Here is a 20,872-nt window from a genome sequence, read left to right on the forward strand (position 1 = left end):
GATGAATATAAAATAGATTAAAAGGCAGTAAGTATGCAAATACATTATTTCAGAAAAATTCAAGCAGATCATAATTTCTCAAGTCTGAAGTAGTTTACACCACAATAGGTGACTCTCAAAAATAAACATGTGAGATAACTGCATGGCCTATACCACTCATAAATTCCAGTCTTGATATCTGATGCTGACCTAAAGAAAAGGCCAGAAGTAATATGAACAGCTTGAACTCAATAATGCTCGTCATAAAATAAATGTCACATGGAAGTGAATTCAAAGTTGTTGATTTATGTTGGAATTCAGCCAACAGCCTTTCAAAGCTTTGTGGATTAGAGTGGTGTTGGAAAAGCACAGCAGTTCAGGCAGCATCCGAGGAGCAGGAAAATCGATGTTTCGGGCAAAAGCCCTTCATCAGGAATAGCTTTGGTCTTTTGGTTCAGTGACAACATCTGAACACATGAAATTACTACCTTATAACAATTCATCTCATGAAACTATAGGAATGCTTTCAATGTAAGAGAAACTTTTTTTAACCTTAATTTAAGTTCTTAAAAGTCCCAACTTTAGTGCTATTAACTAATCAGGTATGGGCTTGTGGCAGTATGACTGGAATCCTTTTCATTGCTACATCCTCCTTCCTGACATAAACTGAAGTTCAGTGCCAGAGGTACCTTGCTAAAGTGGCCCACCTCTAACAGTTCATTCTCATTAGCAGGCTATTGAACTGTGAAGAATGTTATTTAGCCTATTTTCCTAATCAACTTGTTCAAAGGTATTATTACACATCTCTGGAGCAGGTGGGACTTCAACTCGGGTCTCTTGATTCAGGGATAAAGACATTACCACTGTACCACAAGCGTTTCTTGTAAAGAATGTTATGCGCATGCATTAAACTGCTTACATCTGACACATGCAGAGTAGGAGTCCTAGGTAAGCTAAACTGAAAGTACATCTGAATGATGATAAGCAAAATAAGCCTACAGTACACAGATCTAGTTAATGAGTTAGCATCAGAACAGGCATGATAGACTAGGTAAAGGTTCTACACAATCAATAGTTCTTGTAAAAGATTCCTCAAATGCAGGAGTGGCTGTCAAAGGTGCGGATTTTATCAATGCCTGAGGTTTTCCAATCATCTGACATGTATAACATGTCCAAAATTCAACCAAATTCTTATGCAGTCAATTCCAATAAAAATGTTTTTGTAGTTAGGCTTGAGTTTTCCTGACTCCCAAATACTTCCTTCTCTTAATTCATGTGCCACCTGCCACACTTTCTTAATGTAACACACCGGTAATACCACTTGATGAACTTCTGCCCATTTCTCATCCCCCTAAATATGTGATCATCTCCATTTTCTAATCAGGACATTTTTAAGATAGTAACATTCTGGAATACACTCAGATTCTTGTATATATCGTTTTTGATACAACTGCTTTAGTTTTTCATCTTTCTGTTGTAATTCAGCTAATTTCTCTAAACTAAAAATATCCACTTTGTCCTCTACATATTCCAGGAAACAAGTGCTCCAGGAAATGCGCAAGAGGCCATCCAAAGTTTAAAATAAATTCACTGAGAAATATATTGCTGGCCAAATATGTATTTTGACATGTGCAGAGCAAAACCAAAGCAAGGACTTACGTTGGAGCTATTCTCATTTCTGTTGAATTGTTCAAGATTGAATAATATGCAGTATCATAATACAGATATATTTTATTGCTTCATTCTGTGTTTTCTTTGGACCTGGTTTGGGGAGGTGAGGGTATAATTTTGCACCCCATTGGATCCTAAATCTTTTTATTAATTTCCTTAGGACTCGATACTCTGACATTGGCTGCAGTAATCCAAGAAACTGTTGAGAATTGCTCAGGTAGCCTTGATCATTGATGGGATCAGGATATGTGGATGAGTCACTGGGTGAGATTATTCACATTTAGTTTGAAGATTCTTTTAATCTAATATTCTAATGAATAGAGTGGAGCTTGCAGTGAGAATATTACTGTTGCTTTGTGGTTGGTCAACTATACCATTTAAATGATTATGAAAATTTATTTAATATATTTCAATCTTGATCGGTCAAACTCTTTTCCTTGAGAACAGGCCTTCTCCATCTTCAGTTGCTTCTCCAAGCACATTGATTTAAAATCTAGTTCTGTATTTGACACCGTCTCTTTATCACTCTGTCCCTGAGTGTTTTCCTTAATTCAGTTATCATATTTGGGAAACACATTGTATTTTCACAAGTACTCTTCAGTGTTGTCCTAGCCTAATTTTCAATACTTGATTAATCAGTACAACAGCAATTTGCATTTATATGTATATTAAAGTTTTTTTCTACCTGCTGTTATTCTTAATACTGTCGACTACAATAAAGACTAGTAAGGGTTACTTTACAGTTCTCAATATTAAAAATTGTGTGTCATTTCTAGCTGCTTTGTCACATTTACCATTATAAAATACTTTTCTGCACAAATCTGTGCTGTCTGGAAACATGATTGCAGGGCCTTGGGTATTTGCCTAAAACCAGAAACCCTTACCAATAGATTTTGAATAAATGTAGATTGATTTTACAAATCACTTGACCTATGGTTACATAATTTACACAAAATGTCTGATGCTTGAAATGGCCATTGTATCATGCTATTTGCTGAATTAAGTAAAATCTCCCAGAAAACAATTCCTTGTTTTCAATTTTCAAATCCATTTTCTTTCCTCAATATGTCTATTTTACCGGAATAAACTGCTGATTTTAGTCCTAAGGATTCGCTGTTCCTGCTGTTTATTTATTCATTTACATGATTTCACTCTTAAAATGTGTTAAAGCTGAAGGCAAAATTGCGAGTTTATTATCCTGTAACCAGAGTCTTGCATCACTAACTGGCTAGTTAAGTGTGTGTGTGTGTTTTCGCTACTAAGGTTCTGTTGATCAGATGTATTTCTCCTGAATTATTCTTCTCTGTGGTTTGAAGTCAATAAATTTTACACTAGCCGAGCGTAGACAAAACTGTTGCAGAGTGAAAAGGCGTCAGAAGGTGTATACATCTTTAAATTTTTGGTGCATAAATCATGAGATTTAAACATTGCAAGGTATTGATTTCTGATAAATATTTTTAATGTTGGTGGATGTACAGAATTTAAAATTGAGTTTTATTTTTGGAGTTAGATTTTCTTCAATGATATAAACAGAAATGGATCTGAACAACATAAGACAAAGAGATGGGGCAAAAGAGCCCCTCGCTGTATCCCCACTCTCAGCAAAGCTGCAAATTTCCATGGTGGAGGGATGGAAGAGATCAGCTGACTTCCCATTTGCCTCCAGTATTGCTGTCAGTAGGAGATAGGTAATTGTAAATCATAGGACAGCAGTCTATACTGTGGGATAGGGGTTACTAGTGTGCACGTCTGTTTTTTGTGAGGTGCCTAACCTCTTCCTGGAGGGCCTATGACTCTTGGAGATTGGTTCTCTTCAAAGCATAAAACAAACATTTTTAGAAATACTACTTCACCCTTTAGGGTGTCTTATGGTCTTATGGTCTTTAACAGGGTGTCCTACACCTTCTGGTACTGCAGGTGGTTACACTGCAACATCATTGAAACCTGCTACCTACCAGTGTGTGGTTAGGATCCTGCTGTAAGATTGCTTAGTATTTCTAATTAGTTTACATTCAGGAAAATGTGGCACAGTCACAGCAGGTTCAGAGGGCAGATGAATGCCCTGCCTTGAACTCAAAGATGTCAGATGTCAGGAATACTGATAAGTTAAGTCATTCAAAAGTTTGATATGGGACTGAACCACTTAGTGGGTAGATCAGTGTGCAGTTACCTGAATTCACTCAGGCTAGTGATGCTAACTTCAAAGTTAAAAATCACATAACACCAGGTTATATTCCAACAGGTTTAATTGGAAGCACACTAGCTTTCGGAGTGACGCTCCTTCATCAGGTGATACACCCCAGTCCAACACCGGCATCTCCAAATCATGGATGCTAACTTCAGTAGCTTCAGAAATAGAAAATAGAACAAATAGAAATTATAAACTAGTAAGAGCCCATTTTAAAACAAAAAGTGGAATCAGTATTTGTTGACCATAAAGCATGTTTCTACTAAATTTTCAGAGGCCATTCCATTATGCAATTTCATGGCTAAAAGAATTATAGAGTTACTGAATACAGATACAGACTATCTGCAGATACAATCAGATCAAGGGTCAAATTTTATACTAAGGTTATTCAAGGACATTATGGGTAGCTGAGGAATAAAACAATTCAAATCCACTGCGTACCATCCAGAATTGCAGAGAGCATTAGAACAAAAGAGAGCATGATCAGGCCCTCCAAACCCGCGCTGATCATCATGCCCTAACTAAACTAAAAAAAATCTTCTGCCCTTATTCGGTCTGTATCCCTCTATTCTCTTCCTATTAATGTAACCACGCAGATGCCTCTTAAGTGTCGCCAATATGTCCGATTCCACCACCGCTTCTCACAATGCATTCCAAGCTCCTATCACACCCTGTTTTAAAAACCTCCCTCACACCTCTCCCTTAAACATTCCCCTTCTCACCTTGAACCTGTCCGCCCTAGTAACTGAAACTTTTCCAGGGAAAAAGCCTCTGATTATCCACCCTATTTATGCCTCTCATAATTTTGTAGTCCAGACAATATCTTAGTGAACCTTCTCTGCATTCTCTCCAAGCCTTACAGGTCCTTCTGGCAGTGTAGTGACCAAACGGCACACATTACTCCAAATGCGGCCGAACATGGTGGCATCAAACTTTAAAGACCATATTGAGGGCTTTATAGACAAGATTATCCAGAGCATTGAGATAAAGGAATTCCATTTGTACCTTTTGCAATTAAAGATGTATCTAACAAATCAATTCAATTCAGTCCATTGAATTAGTTTTTGATAATGAGATGAGAGGACCACTGAAATTAATTAAGGAAAAAATTAGTGAGTCAGCGATCTGAGACCATATATTTGGACTGTGTGTCAAATTTAGGGAAAGATTAAATAGAGTGGGTGAGTTGGCAAGACAGCATTTGAAAGTAGCACAGCATGTGAAGCAGGAAGCAGTCAAGAAATCAACAATTCGTAATTTTGCTAGTACAGATAACATTTCAAAGACAAATCAATAAAGTCATCGAGACTACCCAATTGTGCAGTATACATCAACAACTTGGTGATTTTTAGTGATACATGGAAAGAACATTTGGAGCATCTATCCGAATTGTTCTACTGACTTCGGGAGATGGGCTTGATGATAAACTTGGCTAAGAGTGAATTTGCAAAAGCCCAAGTCACTTTGCTGGGAATTGCTATTAGACATGGACAGATGGCCCCATGTATTACTCCCGGAGGTAGGTAAAGCTTTAAGGCAAGGTTTAATGGGCCTTATCAAATCAAAAGAAAATTGAGTGAGATGAACTATTTAATAAGAATGGCAAATAGAAAGAAATCTCGCAGAGTGTATCATGTGAATATGCTGAAAAGGGTTTTTGATCAGGAAGGAAAGCAAATGTGGTACTGGCTACAATACAGTCAAGAACCAAGTTCAAATGATTCTGAATTGGACATTCCTCAACTTAAATTGAACAATGAGGAAGTCCTCAGAAATTGGGGGAAATTATTGTGATATCTTCCAGAGGAAAATGAATATGACCTGAAGGAATTATTATAATCACATGAGGAGTTACGTGGGAATAAGTTGGGAAGTACTGATTACACATGATGTAGACATGGGAAATGCTGTTCCAATTAAGCAACATCCTTATCGACTTAACCCTCTAAAGTTGGCACAGTTTCAAAAAGAGATTGAATGCATGCTCAAACAAAATGTAATGGAAGTGCATTGCAAATGGAGCTCACCCATAGTAATGATGCCAAAACCAGATGGTACTCAACGATTCTGCGTGGACTATAGCAAAATCTGATTCACATCCCATTTCACATTTGGAAGACTGTATTGAGAAGGTACGACAAACAACTTATATTTCAAAGTTCAAGATGGGCTTGATGATAAACCTGGCTAAGAGTTAATTTGTAAAAGCCCAAGTCACATTCCTGGGAAATGTTATTGGACATGGACAGGCAGCCCCATGTGAAAACAAAGGTTATTGAGAAATTTCCCATACCATTGATGAAGAGGGAAGTACTACAAGTGTTGTGAGTGAGTGATTTTTATTGGAAGTTCGTACTAAATTTTAGCAGTACGTTTGCTCCACTGACTGACTTACTGAAGAAGTGTAGAAAATTTCCATGGATGAAAGAATGCCAAAAGGCATTTGACAGCCTAAAAGCTGTGTTAACCATTGCCCTAGTGTTAGCCACATCTAATTAAGCAAAGCCATTCATGGTGGCTATCGATGAGAGTGATGTGTGTTGGTGCTTGCAAGATGCTGAGAAGATGGAAAGACTGGGAATTTTCAGGACTGAAGAAGGGTCACACCTGAAACATTGACCTCTCCACCTCCTGATACTGTCTGGCTTGCTGTGTTCTCCCTGCCCTCTGCGTGTCTGAAGTTCCTGAAGAAGGGCTCATGCCCGAAACGTCGATTCTTCTGCTCCTTGGATGCTGCCTGACCTGCTGCGCTTTTCCAGCAACACATTTTCAGCTCTGATCTCCAGCATCTGCAGTCCTCACTTTCTCCTAGAAGATTTTAACCTACTGCGAATCCTCTTGCAAGGATGCCTTCCTTGAAGAAGCTCTCTTCCTCCCTCTACAAGGATTTCAGTGAGTCCCTCTCTCGCTGCACACCCAAGGTCATCTCCTCTGCCATTCCTGAAGAAGGGCTCATATCCGAAACGTCGATTCTCCTGCTCCTTGGATGCTGCCTGACCTGCTGCGCTTTTCCAGCAACACATTTTCACCTTTGCGTGTCTACCTTGGTTTCCAGCATCTCCAGTCGTAGACAATTGTATATACTGATTATAACAGCTTAAAGTTTTTGAAAAATTTTAAGGATAAAACTTCCACACTGTTTAGGTGAAGCTTATTATTGCAGCCATTCAATTTGAAAATTATACATGCAGCAGGAGAGAACATAATTGCCAACATACTGTCGAGACTTTGACGAAGGAAGACAGGCATTTGATGGTGGGGAGAAACAGACTGAAAATTCACTGTAGTAGTGAATATTTGCATACTTATAATCAATGTAATGTATATGTATTGTAGTGTACTAACAGAGTAAGGCTGAAGGTTTTTAAAAATGAAGCCATCTTTGTATATTGATGGTTCATTTTTTAAAAGGAGGCAGGTGTGATGATATTATGGCTTGGAGTGGTGTATTTTATCATTTCTTTTAATGATGAGAGGTTGAGACAGAGGTGTTGAGCAGTCTACTCCAAAGCCAATAGGGTGAACAGCTTGTGAGGCTTTGAGTATTTTATTTTAATTTGGAACTATAGAAGCAGGCTGAATGGGTAGAGTCAAGATCCTACATAACCAGGGTTTTTAGTTTTAGCTTCCAGCAGTTCCTGGAGTCTTAAAGCTGGATGCAGAAGCTCTTGATCCTCTCTGTTACAGCTAAAAGCTGAGTTCCCTTCCTGCTACTAGAAATGCATGTGAGACAATCTATTTTACTGAATTTGCCTAGGCTAAGGGGTGTTTATATATGATGCTACTATATTGGAATAGTTAATTAGTAGCTAATATATACGTATATTATTTTGTTAAGCATTTCAATAGAGTTTACAGTTAAGCCAATTCTTTGAGGGAGTTTGTTCGAGTCCTTAACAGCCCTCATCACAACATGCTCTCCCACCTATTGTTTGGCATCATCAGCATATTTGGATACATTACATTTTGCCTCCTCTACCAAGTCATTAATATGAGCATAGGTCGAGAGGGTGAAGGGTGTCAAGTTCCAAGAAGTGACTGTCCTGGGCTTCCCAAATAGATGCAACAGTCAAGAAGGCACAACAATGCCTCTTATTCCTCAGGTGGCTCAGGAAATTTGGCATGTCCATAAGGAGCCTCACCAACATTTACAGAGATACCATTAAAAGCATACTGTCTGCATGTATAACAGCCTGATATGGCAACTGCTCTGCCCAGGACAGTAAGAAACTACAGAAAGTTGTGTACGCAGCCCAGCCAGTCACGGAAGCCAACTTTCCATCCATGGACTCCATTTACATAGCTTGTTGCTGCGGAAAGACTAGCATCATCAAAAATCCATCGTACCCCAGTACAATCTCTTTCATCAGGCAGAAGATACAAGCTTGAACACACACCAGCAGGTTCAGGAACATTTTAGTCCTGGCCATTATTAGACTATCGAATGGACCCTCTAACTTCAAATAATGCTGATCTTGTTCATGTTGATCTTGCCTAGCACATATCCTGCGTGGTGTAACCTGTATGCCTCTAAGATTTTTTTTCCCACTCTATGATCTGTATGTCCTTATCTACTATAATCTGCTTCTACTGCTCGTAAACAAAGCTTTGCAGTATACTTTGCAAAACTTTGCACAGTACACATGACAATAAAAAAAACAATAATACAGAACAACCTCGATTATCTGAACAAGACGGGCAGGAAGTATTTTGTCCGGATAATGGATAACGTTTTTACGGGACCTTGAGATCTTGTTTGGATAATCTGAAATTCAGATAATTGATTTTGGATAACTGAAGAAGTTCTGTAATAATAAAATAGATAGTAAACAATTAATGGCTCAGGACGGATTCTTGTGGCACTGTGCTAGGTACATCTTTTCAACTTGAAAATGACACATTAATCGTGACACTTTATCTTCTGTGCGTTGTTAGCCGTGCTCACGTGGATTATTACCTCCAACAAGAGCTCCAATCTTGTGCAATAACCTTTTGTGTGGGACCTTTTCAGATACCTTCTGAAAAATATAAAGACACTATCTGCTAGGTTCCCCTTTATCAACTCTGTTTGTCATATCCTCAAAGAGATCTAGCAAATTTGTCAAACATGATTCCTTTTCACAAAGCCATGTTGACTCTGTTCGACTGCTTTTCCAAACACTCTTTTTCTTCCTTAATAATGGACTCTCGTGTTTTTTTTCCCCAATAGATGTTAAGCTAACTGACCTATAGCTTCCAGTTCCCCTTCTTGAATAGTGGTATCACATTTAGCAGTTTTCCAATCTACTCGAACCCTGCCAAAATTCAGTGAGTTCTGGAATATTTCAAGCAATGCCTCAATCATCTCTGTCGCCACTTCCTTTAAAATCCTTAGTTGCCGGTGATCTAAGATGGCGGCGATCTGAGAAGATCACACTACAGAGCTTTGCACCGCAGCAGGAGCAGGACGGTCCTTTAAGCCACCCAACCCAGGTCATCAGGATTTCTTGGGGCATTGGAAAGATTATGGAGCCCCAAGAAACATGTTAAAATTGACTTACCTGTATTTTCAGCTGTCCAGAAATGCCTAAAAAGGGAGGAGGAGCATCTGAAGCCAGGCCTGCAGCTCAGCCTGCAGCAGCCTCGGAGCCGATTACTCTCCAGGACCTGGTGAACCAGCTCTCGAAATCTCTTGAGATGTTGGGGAAAAAGATTGAAGAGAAGCTATCTCCAGTCTCTCTCATGCTGCAGAAGCATGAGCAGCAGCAGGGAGACCTGGAGAAAAGGACGGATGAGGTGGAGCACAGGGTCACAGTGGTGGAAGCCGATACCAGTTCATTCAAGGAAGAGATCCAAGCCCTGAAGACGTTCGTAATTTGCGTGACCAAATGGATAATCTTGAAAACAGGGGCAGGAGAAAAAACATTTGGATCATCAGTCTGCCTGAGGGTAAGGAATGTGAGCGGCCTGCGGAATTTTTTGAAGATTGGCTTCCGAAATTCCTTGACTTGGAGACTGGCATGAGAGGATTGAAGATAGAGAGGGCTCACCGGGTCGCAGCACGGAAGTTGGGTCTGGGCCAACGCCCTCGTCCCTTCCTGGTGCGGTTCCATCATTACCGGGATAAGGAGAGAGTCATGGAGGCTTCCGGACTCCAACGGAAGGATCCAAAGGCCCTAATTTACGAGGAGTCTAAGATCATGTTTTTACAGGACTTTTCAGCAGCGGTGATCCAGAAACGAAAATCGTATGATGGTGTCAAGAGAAGATTGAAAGAGCTTGGGATTCAGTACTCCCTGAGATATCCGGCAGTGCTTCGGATCACCTTAGATGGATCCATGCATCTCTTTGACACATCGGAGAAGACAAGAGACTTTGTGGACAAACTAACCTAATTTAAACAATTGTAGTATGCATACATATTGTTGCTTGGGTATGCGTTTATCATTCTGTAAAAGAAATGGAGGAAATCCGGTTGGAGCTTTGTTTTCCCCTTTTTTTTCTCCTCTATTGATAATAATTTGGTTCAAACTATGTCTGGCGGTGGTTAAGATGTACATTTTAAATTTCTAAGTTAGGACATACCAAAGGATGGGTGGGGTATTTATTCCCCCTTTTTTATAAAAGAATGTTTTTTTATTCATATTGATATTCTATCGGGTGTTTATTCTTTTTAGCTTGTGCTTGCGATGCGGCTCTAGCTGGGAGAAGTGAAGGTGGTTGAGATGGTTAGATGCCTATTTATGGGCGGTTCGGGATGGGTAGTTGCCCCCTCTGGGCAGGGGGTGTGTTCCCCTACTCAGCGCTATTGGCGCTTTATATGTTGGTTTGTTTTCTGGTTTTTGTTGTTTTTATTTTTAATAATTTTGTATGTTTGTTAAATGTAGTGGTTTTAGTTTATGTAGTTTTTATATTTGGTGGATAATGCAACACTAAGGTTCAGCAATTTGGTTCAGGTTCCTCATCTCTGGAATTTAAATGTAATTGCAGAAGATTATGGCTAATGATTTGATTAAATGGTGTACTTGGAATATCAAGGGAAGTCACTCACCAATTAAGAGGAAGAAGGTACTCTTGAGTCTTAGAAAGAAGAAGGTGGATATTACTTTGTTACAGGAGACACATTTGGATGACAAGGAACATCTGAAATTACAGCATAATGGCCTTGACCGAGTTTATTTTTCATCATTTAATACAAGTAGAGGAGTGGCTATATTGGTAAGGAAAAATCTCTCATTTAAATTGTTGGAATGTGTTAAAGACACATACAGGAGGTTTGTAATTCTTAAAGCCTTGATAAATGGGGAAGAATATGACATTTTAAATGTTTATTGTCCCCCAGCTCATCCTCTTAAATTCTTGGTAGATGCTTTTTCTAAACTGATAAGTCTCAAGTCTCGGCACATCATTATAGCGGGAGATTTTAACTGCCTCATGGACCTCACAGTGGACAGGTTGCCTAAAGGTCCCTCAATACCCTCTGCACAAACTAAACAGTTATTGGGTTTGTGTGGGGAATTAGGATTGGTGGACGTCTGGAGATGTCTTCACCCTACAGGTAGGGATTTCATGTTTTTCTCCAATCCACATAGATGTCACACGAGGATTGATTTTTTTCTGACCCCTGCGGTAACCCTGGATCTGGTGGCATCCTGTATAATATTGCCATCTCTGATCATGCTCCAGTGTACCTCATGGTTAAAATTAAGGATGTTACAGTGGGTTCAAGGTACTGGCGAATGGACCCCTTTATTCTCATGGACAGCAAGTTTGTGGAGTATTTCTCTAGGGAATTTCAGGCATTCCTGGACATCAACATAGGCTCGGTTGATAGCTCATCTGTTCTCTGGGAAACTGCCAAAGCTTATGCCAGAGGGTTAGTTATTTCATATTCCACAAGTAGGAAGGGGAAGAAGGGTGAGCAGCAACGTCTCCTAGAATCACGGTTGAAGACCGCCGAGAAGGCCTATTTTGACAGACCCTCGCTGGTCAAACTACAGAGGATTACGGCACTGCGGTCTGCACTAAATTCCGTGCTCACGCAGACAGCAAAGAAAGAGCTGGCTTTTGCAAAGCAAAGGTTATAAGAGCATGGTGACAAGCCAGGCAAATACTTAGCATACCTTGCCAGAAAGAGAAGTGCCCCACAAACCATTACAGCAATTAGGGAAGGGTCTGGGAACCTAACATGTGATTCTAAAAAGCTTAATGTGGCGTTCCAGAGATTCTACTCTAAGTTCTTTCAGTCTGGGAATTGTGAGGAGGGGCAGGCCAAAATGGAATCCTTTTTTAGAGATCTGAAGCTCCTGGGTGTGACTTCCGAACAACAGTCCTTTCTCAATGCCCCATTATCAGAGCAAGAAGTGCAAGAAGCTGTGAGGCAGCTTCAGAGTGGAAAGGCGCCCGGTCCTGATGGACTTCCCAGTGAATTATATAAGGAATTTATAAGCATACTGCTGGCCCGATGCTGAATATGTTTAATGATTCATACAGTCATGTTTGTCTCCCACCATCTCTGAGAGAGGCCAATATTTCACTTATCCTTAAAAAAGGGAAGGATCCGGAAGACTGTGCTTCATCCAGGCCCATCTCACTCTTAAATGTGGACTTTAAGATCCTCTCTAAGGCTCTTGTGTTAAGGCTGGAGACTGTGTTACCCTCTATTATTAAAGAGGATCAGACAGGCTTCATAAAGGGTCGCAGATCCTCCAATAACGTTAGGAGGCTGCTTAACGTAATTCAAGCATGCCAACAGCAGTCAATACATGGATTGGTGATTTCTTTAGATGCAGAGAAGGCATTTGACTGAGTTGAGTGGCCGTACCTTTTCTATACTCGAGACCGGTTTGGTCTGGGCGAAGTTTTCATAAGATGGGTAAAGGTTCTCTACAGTGTACTTCTCACTGCGGTCATTATCAACGGGGTACGATCAAGCAATTTTAATATTTCTAGGGCAGCCAGCAGGGCTGTCCCCTTTCACCATTACTTTTTACATTGGTGATTGAACCGTTGGCAGAGGCCATTCGTGGGGATCTCAATATATCAGCTCCAGAAGTGAGGTCAAAATTACATAAGATCTCGCTGTATGCATATGATGTTCTAATTTTCTTGACAAATCCAGCAGCCTCACTGCCTTGCCTGATACAATGCATTCTCGCGTTTGGCGCTTTTTCAGGGTATAAGATTAATTTTGCTAAATCAGAGGCTATGCCTATGGGTGGTCTTACGAAAGAGTTGGCTCTTGGGAGTGACTATAGATTCCCATTCAGGTGGTCACGGGGGGCGGGTGTTGTGTATTTGGGCATATTCATTACTCCAGTTCCGGATTGGCTGTTCAAAGCCAATTTTACTCAATTATTTGAAAAAAATTAAACAAGATCTCCAAAGATGGGAAGCACTTCCAGTCTCATGATTGGGTCGGATAGCGCTTATTAAGATGAATATTCTCCCTCGTTTGCTATACCCTATACGGATGCTCCCCCTGATTTTCAATAAACAAACACTCAGGAGACTGAGCAGTGGATTCAGCTCCTTTATCTGGCACGGTAAACGGCCCCTCATTAAATTAGCCAAACTTCAGTTGCCTCACAGAATGGGGGGAGATGATCTTCCAGACATTAAAAATTACCAATTAAGCTCGCTTTTGACCTACGTAAGTGATTGGGTTTGTGGGGACCCTCTTTCAATATGGCTAGATATCGAAGTCTCCCAGGCAAGGTGCCCCCTTACCAGTTTGCTGTTTTTTGGACAAGGTGAGGACAGTTAGAGAATATTGCCATAACCCAATAGTCATCAATACTGTTAAAGCATGGAGGGCAATTCGGCAGAGGGAAGGTAATATTGGCAAAACATCTTTGTTTACACCTTTAGTGGGTATGCCGAGTTTTCAACCAGGTATGATAGATTCAGGATTTAAATGTTGGGCAGCTAGGGGTATATCTTGCATGGGTGATTTATTTGAGGGAGATGTAATGATGTCCTTCATCAGTTAGTACGGAAGTACGAGTTACCTAATAGAGACCTCTTTCGCTTTTTTCTAGTTAGGAATTTTATTCAAAAAAAGACCACACTTTCGACTGATCCCTACAAATCTGACATAGAAAGAGGGGTACTAAGGGCTAAGAGTACACTCTCTGTTAGTACTCTATATCACCAATTGGGGGGGGGGTGCCACCTCAGATGAGTCTGATCGACTCTGCAAGATGTGGGAAAGAGAGCTGGGTGTTGAAGTTTCTTCAGAGGCATGGGAGGATATTTGGGAGAATGCAAGGAAGATATCAATTCGCAATAGGACCCAAGCTTTACAGTTGAAGATTCTCCATAGAGTCCACTTAGCCCCAGACCGTTTGTCAAAATTTAAACCAGGGGTATCTTCAGCATGTCCCAGTGCAAGGTCTGTACAGGTACTCTTACCCATTGTCTTTAGTCTTGTGACAGGTTTCAAACATATTGGAGCGCTGTGGTGGGTACAATGGAAAGGATTTCAGGTGTAGGGGTGGAGAAGGACCTATTTCGCTCCTTTTGGGCCTACCCATTGTATTTCCTGCAGACTCGCATAAGAAAAAACTTTTCAATATTCTTACATTCTGTGCAAGGAAGAATATCTTGCTCGGTTGGATATCAGAAAACCCCCCAGGCCTGTCGGGTTGGAGGAAGATTGTTATGGAGCATATTCCCCTGGATGTTCTCACAAATACGGTACACCACAAAACTGAGAATTTTTACAAGACATGGCAACCCTTTTTGAAATACCTGGACACAGATTTATCTGCCACACTAACAAGGGCTTTTACATAGCCGTAACGATTGTGTTTCATGAGTCCAATATTCAGGGAGGGGGAACTACGAACATATGGGTGTTTTGTTTGGTTGGGCTGAGTTATTACTATTTATTTGTTTATTGTTAGGTATTTATTTAGTTAGTTAAATAACTAGTTTAGGTTTTTTTTTTAATTTTATACTTTATATATGTTTATGCATTCGTATAGGAGGGTGGGTTGGGGAATTGTTTTTTACTATTTGGGTTTACTTTTGTACTATTTTTGTACTGTTTGGAATTGTATTGTTTTGTATTTATTGTAATATTTAAAAATCTATTTTTTCTTAATAAAATTATATTAAAATCCTTAGTTGCAGGGCATCAGGACCTAGAGACGTGTCTGCTGTTAGACCCATTAGTTTGTCAAAAACTTTGTCCCATGTGATAGAGACTTTCCTCCCAAGATCTTTCTCCTGCTAGCACCTTGTTTACCCGTTATCTTTGTGATCTTTATAGTATCCTCCACCATGAAGTCAGAAGGAATATATTGGCTTACATTATCTGCCCCTTCCTGTTCCGTTATCTGTTCCCGAATCGCATCTTCCATGGGTTCCACACTTACATTAGCTACATTTTTTTAATATAACCATAAAAGTATCTGCTGTTTGCTTTTATATTTCTTGCTAATTTACCTTCATAATAATTTTTTCCCTCTTTTGTCGTCTGCTGCTAATTCCTACTAGTTTCCACAACTTTGTATGCCTTAGATTTTGATTGGATATTTCTCTTGATCCTCTTTGTTAACCATGAATAATTCATCCTTGTCACCAACTCCATCTTTCTGGTCGGAATAAATTTTTGTTGAACATTATGAAATATTTCCTTAAAATGTTTGCCACTGCTATTTCACTAACTTTCCTCTTAGGTTATTTTCCCAACCTGCTTTGGACAGCTGTTTCTTCCTACCTCAATAATTGCCCTTATTTAGATTGAGAACACTGGTTTGAGAACACAGCTGCTTTCCTTCTGAATTAATTCAAACTGAATTTAAAATTTTACTGTGCTTTGATCGCGACCCCATAGAGGATCCAGAAGTACGAGATCTCTTATTAATCCTACCTCATTTACATTTTACCAGATCTAAAACAGCCTCTTCCTAGATAGATTCTACAGCATACATTCTGATAAGCAATTCCTAGAAACGATCTTCCATGTCCTCTTTCTTCCCCATCTGATTTGTCAAGTCAAAACGGAGATTAAAAAAATCACAAATGTAATGCCCTTCCTACATGACTGTTATTTCCCGATTTGTATTTGATCCTATTGTGAGGCAACTTCAGGGGCCTGTAGGTGACTTCCACCTGTGACTTCTTTTCCTTGCCATTCCTTATTTCAAACTAATTCCATATCAGGATCTATTGCATCTACATCATGACTCACTACCACCAAGACACTGTCTTTTACTACTAAAGCTATCCACCTCCTTTTCATTTTGCCTATTCTTTGAATAGCCTTGAAAATGGATTTGCCAGTCTTAGTTACTGCGCCTCCATGACATCTATCAAGTCACATTAATTTATTTCTATTTGTGCCATTTACCGATCTATCTTGTTACAAATGCATGCATACAGCTAAAGAGCTTTAATTTTGACTTTTTACCATTGTGACTGCCTGTTTTTAAATATCTGCTACACTCTTATGCTGCATATATTTTCTACCACTTTGTCACTTTTAGAGTATCATTCGTTTCTTCACAACCCTGCAGCTGTGCGCTCTCATTTCTTTTTGATTCTTTAACTTTGCTTCATTTGAATCCTTCCCTCTTCCCACTAACTAGTTTAAAGCCCTAGCTATAACCCTAGTTATAAGATTTACCAGGATGCTCACATAAAGGTTTACACTTCCTATGAAATTAAAATGAATATTGATTACACCAAACAAATGTCACTGACACCACATTATGCTGAGATGTTGCAACTTATTAACATACAAACTGTTGAATGATATTTATTTGTATACTATTTCAAAGTGATTCTAGTTCACTTATTTTAAATCGACCTTTTTCACAAGTAAAACATCAGATGTAGAACCATCACACAAACATATTAAATTTTCATATTAAAATTAAAATAGTTATTAGCCATAATGCATCTGATATTTTTAAAAGCCAAATATTTGCAGAAACAAACAATTATTTTATTTGAATAGATCATAGTTTGTAGAGAGTTCTAAAAGTAAACTGATAAGAAATAGTCCACCTTTCCTGGGTTGATACCTACATCACAAAATCTGTATTGCAAAGTTTGATTGCCTTTTAATCAGGCTCTGATTATTAGGAGACATCAATGAAAATGAGTTTACCAAAATGGTCAAATTAATTACTCAATAAATGGCACTCTTATAAATATTGTTAAAAGGTAAACACTACACTTTCATTTGGAAAGCGCTTCCGTAAATTCAAATACTTCAATACTCAGTGGATTATTTTTGGAGCGTAGCAACTCATGCTGGCAGATGTATCATCATCATGCCTGCATCAGTAATGCTCTACAAACAGAAAAAAGATGAATGGTTAGTTAATTTGTTACTAGCTGAGGCAGGGAGGTTGGTTGGAATATTTAAAATGGAATGAACTTATCCAGAGTGCTACATCCAGTGGTACATCATTTTATTTTGTGTCTTGTTCAAGCATTCCAATGATTCAGTAAATAAATGCAATGTCTACTGTAGTACCAAATACATGGAGCAGAAAAGCTTTACTCCTGATCAAATGTGAAATTCGCTGGTTTTGGGTGACGTAATTTGTAGATAATACTGTTCCTTCAGTATCTCTGGGGTAGTGATAAAGTAAATCACCCAGAATATGTGCTCCTCTTCATCATTATTATTCAGAGATCTTTGTGTGGAGAAATATCTGCAATGAAATAGGATTATGCTTGACTATGGTGTACTCCATGATTCAACAGACCATCAACACTCTCCATCCAGGGTCTCATTCCCAGTCAGTAGGCTAACAAGAAACTGAGGAGAAAGTGAGGGCTGCAGATGCTGGAGATCAGAGCTGAAAATATGTTGCTGGAAAAGCGCAGCAGGTCAGGCCGCATCCAAGGAACAGGAGAATCGACGTTTCGGGCATAAGCCCTTCCTGAAGAAGGGCTTATGCCCGAAACATCGATTCTCCTGTTCCTTGGATGCTGCCTGACCTGCTGCGCTTTTCCAGCAACACATTTTCAGCTAACAAGAAACTGATACAAATTTAAACTTAAATTTAAGTCAATTCAACAATTCAAAAATAAAAATGTCTGTCAATATATAATGATATTGATGCTGACCATGGTGAAATTCTTAGGATTGCACCTTCCAGGTTCTGGTTAGTAGTGGCTTTTGTAGTGTTTGTGTCTTCACAACAGTGGCTACCCTTTCAAAGATCCAGAATTGTCTAGAAAGCTTGTGAAAGGCTTAACATTACTTACACATGTCTTTCTATACAAATGGCATTGGAATTACTATTGATCACAACAGTAAAATTTCCACCTTCCCTGTTCAGTTTCAAGATTAAAATTAAATGTTTGTCTACTAGAACACATCCCAATCCAATTCAATGATACATTAATGATAGAGTAGGTAGAGGACTAAATGTATTAGTGAATGCATTTCAATGGTTATACATTCTAACACAAGTAGGTAGTTTCTCGGGTACTTTTCACAAATCATCTCAACAAAAGTTTTTATCAAACATATACATAGAACAATAAAGTGCATTCTAAGTTTCTGTCATGTTCTTAGGTTGGGCACGAATTAACTTCTAACACTTCCTGGTTTTGCTGTTCTGATAATTCACAGTGAACCTTAAAAAGTATTTTGTAGAAAAGTAATCTGAATAATTGTACAATAGAGATGATTTGGGAAATAATGTCTTGTTTCACTATTCTCCTCACTTTGTTCATTTACTTCTTGCCTGTACAAAGGTTTTTTTTTAAAAGTGCCTTTTCAGTTGTCCATATCTCAACTACATTAGTCAACCGCATTGTATATCATTATATGTTACTATTGTGTCAAGAAATATTCACAAAACTTATGTTGAACAAACTACTTGATATCAACCCTGAATAATTGTCCCACACTAACCAGTACGTCATACACAAGGTCGTGTATGATTGCACTTTCTCTATTCCAGTTGAAATCAATAATTGGATGAGATTAAAAATAGAGCTTGGAGTGCCAGTGGGGTTCAAAGAACCACTGTATAAAGTTGGAAAAATTGTTAGGGAAGCATGAAAAAATTAACATACAAGACAAATTAATTTAGTAAACTTATTCAGAGTGCATCTGAGAGTCTTGTGGTCAATTTCACAGTTCTTTGCTCCACTACACTCTATAAACAATTGCATATCATAAAAGCCAACACCAGTTGCAAGCTGAACTATTTACAAGACAAGTAATGCTGAAGATTTATTGGCAAAAAGATTTTCCTAGCACATTTCCATATTTTTCAGTCTTTTAGGATACCTACGAGAAAGCCAAGTTTCAATGTTATGTCCCCAAGATTTCTTCCCATGAAGTAGAATTACGTTTTTGTAAATGAATCATTGCATTGAGTCAGTATATAATTATAATTTGTTCAATTTTAAAAAACTCAACAAATTAAGCCTTAAAAAGTTGCCACTGGTCAAATAATTATTCATGGGGAGTTGTGAATGCATTTGGCTTTTTTGTTGTACTAACCAGAATACACTGAATATAAATTAGAAGATAATTACAATACACTACTATTCCTATCTGAAGCATTATTTTGTTTCGATACACGTCATTTATAGAGTTCAACTTTGCACAAAAATGATATCTGTCTACAAGCCACTAATAAGTTTGAAGAACAAACAAGAACATTCTCACAAAGGTCAATTTAAATATCGTCTATTTCAGGATCTGATGCCACTTGTGACCATAGTGACCCAGAGATGTCAAATTCTGGATTGTATCAATGTCAGAAAAGATAATCTTAGTACAAAGATTGCAGTGGTTGTTACTGAAAGTTGTCCTCTAACACTGAGTGTTTAACGCACGGGTACTACTTAAAACGAGAGCAGTTGTCATTCAAATTTTGCAAACTTGATGCATAAGCCTTTTACTATCAGACATCATTAAAATTGATGTCCTATAATTCTCCAGTTGATTCTTTTAAAGAAAAATAGGAAAGCATTTCTATTCAAAAACCAAAGGCTGAATTTTGAACAAATATGTTGTGTCCATGCATTAGTTTCAAAATTCGAGCAATAATTCGAATATCTCCTTTTCTTTTAAAGTGAGACCTATTAGTATTCACTACTGTAAACTATTAATCAGAAACATTTATATATTGCAAAGATGGATGAGCAACATACACATCAATTTTAAAACCTGTCTTGCTGTAATGTGGAAAATAATGCACAAGGCAAGGAAGGGCCTTTCGGCCAATCAAACCCACTTCTGACAGGTTAATTCTTGAGGAAGTTTTGAAAACATTATCTTACTCTCCAAAGTAACTGGATAAAATTCCATGATGGCTCATAACTGGTTGATTTCTTTTGCACAGATGACAGTTCTTTATCGATAGTAAAACATTTATTGCAGTCAATGGTGTATTCAGTTGTCTTTTTTGGTGACTCTTCGATCCTTAATTTTCAATCCCAGGCTAAAGTAGGTATTTATCCAGCTCTTTTAAGTGCACAATAACTACTTAATCAGACAAAGGAAAATAATTTGTTCTTTAATATCCAGAGTTTTAAGAAATTGTTGAATTTCTGCGATAAAAATCTCAACGATCATGATTGGAGAAGAGCTACAAATGTAATTTCATAGCATGTGACACAAGTTAGACATTAGACTTTTGTCCACACTGTTAGTGATACAAATTATTTATTTTTGACTAAGTGACTGAAACTGCATGCTCAAGTAAATATAAGTTCTAAATTGCAACAGCAAATAAAAACAATTTTCATTTATAAACAAAAACATTTAAATTTACATTTTTAAAGCATCCTAATGTGGTAGAACTACCAAGATACTAGTATGCACAAAGGAATGTACAATTCAAGTCTACACTGGCAGTATAACTAGTTACCATTAAGCTATCGCATTTAAGAATAACAGTTCAAAATCTGAAATTTCCAGCAGTAAAAAAAAGTTTACAAAAGTGTAGAAGCATTTGTAAAGAGAAACAATTAGGATTTTGGTTCTATTAAACACTTATTTTTGGATGATCACTTAACAGTGTTTAAATTATTGTTTAAACAAATTCAGAGAAGTAGAGGAGAGGC

General features: G+C 38.4%; 1 protein-coding gene and 1 long non-coding RNA gene across 4 annotated transcripts in view; one reads left to right on the forward strand and one right to left on the reverse strand.

The window, feature by feature from the left end:
• LOC122550838 (F-box-like/WD repeat-containing protein TBL1X) overlaps positions 1–20,872 on the reverse strand; it is a 399,066-nt gene that overhangs the window by 303,862 nt on the left and 74,332 nt on the right. The window lies entirely within an intron of this gene.
• LOC122550839 overlaps positions 1,808–20,872 on the forward strand; it is a 139,737-nt gene continuing 120,672 nt past the window's right edge. The window contains exon 1 of the long non-coding RNA XR_006311959.1: positions 1,808–1,914. This is a non-coding gene — a long non-coding RNA (uncharacterized LOC122550839). The remainder of the gene's footprint in view (positions 1,915–20,872) is intronic.

The sequence above is a fragment of the Chiloscyllium plagiosum genome, chromosome 6, assembly GCF_004010195.1.
Source record: "Chiloscyllium plagiosum isolate BGI_BamShark_2017 chromosome 6, ASM401019v2, whole genome shotgun sequence".
NCBI classification, from domain to species: Eukaryota; Metazoa; Chordata; class Chondrichthyes; order Orectolobiformes; family Hemiscylliidae; genus Chiloscyllium; species Chiloscyllium plagiosum.